The 2,500-nt window shown below is 63.1% G+C and overlaps 1 pseudogene; it reads left to right on the plus strand.

The window, feature by feature from the left end:
* LOC124571604 overlaps positions 1-2,500 on the plus strand; it is a 7,951-nt pseudogene that overhangs the window by 1,816 nt on the left and 3,635 nt on the right.

The raw sequence follows: 2,500 nt of genomic DNA on the forward strand, positions 1-2,500 counted from the left end.
AGCAAATACTCCAGCGAGGCCCTGGAGGGCTGACGCGGAGAAGGGTTTCGTGTGAACAGCCGTTGCACACGAGTCAGTCGATCCTAAGCCCTAGGAGAAATCCGATGTTGATGGGGGCCGTCATAGCATGATGCACTTTGTGCTGGCCCCGTTGGGCGAAAGGGAATCCGGTTCCTATTCCGGAACCCGGCAGCGGAACCGATACAAGTCGGGCCCCTCTTTTAGAGATGCTCGTCGGGGTAACCCAAAAGGACCCGGAGACGCCGTCGGGAGATCGGGGAAGAGTTTTCTTTTCTGCATGAGCGTTCGAGTTCCCTGGAATCCTCTAGCAGGGAGATAGGGTTTGGAACGCGAAGAGCACCGCAGTTGCGGCGGTGTCCCGATCTTCCCCTCGGACCTTGAAAATCCGGGAGAGGGCCACGTGGAGGTGTCGCGCCGGTTCGTACCCATATCCGCAGCAGGTCTCCAAGGTGAAGAGCCTCTAGTCGATAGAATAATGTAGGTAAGGGAAGTCGGCAAATTGGATCCGTAACTTCGGGATAAGGATTGGCTCTGAGGATCGGGGCGTGTCGGGCTTGGTCGGGAAGTGGGTCAGCGCTAACGTGCCGGGCCTGGGCGAGGTGAGTGCCGTAGGGGTGCCGGTAAGTGCGGGCGTTTAGCGCGGGCGTGGTCTGCTCTCGCCGTTGGTTGGCCTCGTGCTGGCCGGCGGTGCAGGATGCGCGCGCCTGCGCGGCGTTCGCGCCCCGGTGCTTCAACCTGCGTGCAGGATCCGAGCTCGGTCCCGTGCCTTGGCCTCCCACGGATCTTCCTTGCTGCGAGGCCGCGTCCGCCTTAGCGTGCTCCTCCGGGGGCGCGCGGGTGCGCGGATTCTCTTCGGCCGCCATTCAACGATCAACTCAGAACTGGCACGGACTGGGGGAATCCGACTGTCTAATTAAAACAAAGCATTGCGATGGCCCTAGCGGGTGTTGACGCAATGTGATTTCTGCCCAGTGCTCTGAATGTCAACGTGAAGAAATTCAAGCAAGCGCGGGTAAACGGCGGGAGTAACTATGACTCTCTTAAGGTGGCCAAGTGGCGGCGGTGTGGCTGCATCCGGACTTGGCTTTTCGAAGTGCGGTCTTGATGTAGTCGTGCTGCTGCTGCGAGGTGCCTTCCTTGGGTTATGGTTACAGGGAGAGTGATGCGCAATACATGGGCCTAGCCCTCTTAGCCTCTCCTCTCCTGCGGTCTTCTCCCCTTCTCGTGGGCCCGCTGATTTTCGCAGAGTGGAAGACCGCACCAGGGGCTTGGGGGGGTTACCAGCCCCCCCTCGCACTATCCCTTTTTTTAGTTGGGGGCAGTATTCAGAGAAAAAGTGGTGGCCCTTCCGCTGAAGGTGCCACCCCAACTCCCCCAGCACCTAGCCGGCCAACCGGCCGTGCCGAAAATCTTGTAACTTTTGCAGCTGTATACGCCTGTAGTGAGTGCCACCGCAGCTTCACCACCAAGAACGGTCTCGGGGTCCATCGCCGCCGCCAACACCTTGCGGCCGCCAACGCGGAGATCGTCACGGAGAGGCATCGCGCGAGGTGGACGGAGGAAGAAGTCCTGTCGCTCGCCAAGGCGGAGGCCGAACTGTTCCTCGAGAGGGACGCCCGGTTCTTCTTTGTAAATCAAGAGCTCATCAGGATGTTCCCCGACCGAACGCTTGAGGCAATCAAGTGCCGACGGCGGCAAGCTGCCCACAAGCAGCTTGTCCGCCAATTCATGGAGGCGCTTGAGATCGGTCGGGGGGAAGAGCCGGCGTCCCGCCGGGGAGCAGCGAGCCCGCTGCCTGACGCGGGCGAGGCCGCTGCGCCGCCCGTCGACGCAGCCGAGGACTTCGCGGCCGACACCACCGGGCCGCCGCCGGAGGGGCCGACTGACGCCGCCATCTGGGAGCATCTGGCGGGGCTACCGCTTCCGCCCAGCGTTTCTCTGCCCTGGATCGTGTCATAGGTCTGGGGCGGGGCACGCCGCCCGATGTCATCCTGGGCATGCTCCCGGATGCCCTTGCGTCGGTCGGGTCCAGAGGGGAGAGATCGATCACCAGGACACAGCGGCCGCGCCAACCATCGAAGCGGCCGCCTGCCGCGCCGCCGACGCAGAAGCGCAAGCGGCGCCGCTGGGAGTACGCGAGAACGCAGGATGCCTTCCGACGGTCGCGTGCACGTTGCGTGCGCGGCCTCTTGGATGGCACCCTGCTCCAGCCGCCACCTGCCATCCCTGGTCTGCTGGACTTCTGGGCGGACCTCTTCACCAAGAAGCCCATCTCCACCGCGGGCTTCATTCGTGACCGCCTCCTCCCGCACTCGGAGCCTGTCGCTCCCGAGTGCCTATGGGGGCCGGTCACACATGAGGAGGTCGCCGCCGCGTTGCCGCCCAGGGGATCAGCAGCCGGGCCGGACGGCCTTACCCCAGCGGAGTTGCGGCGCCTGCCGCACGAAGTCCTGGTGAAAGTGATGAATCTCTTCCTTCT

This window comes from Schistocerca americana, unplaced genomic scaffold, assembly GCF_021461395.2.
Source record: "Schistocerca americana isolate TAMUIC-IGC-003095 unplaced genomic scaffold, iqSchAmer2.1 HiC_scaffold_177, whole genome shotgun sequence".
Classification (NCBI taxonomy): Eukaryota; Metazoa; Arthropoda; class Insecta; order Orthoptera; family Acrididae; genus Schistocerca; species Schistocerca americana.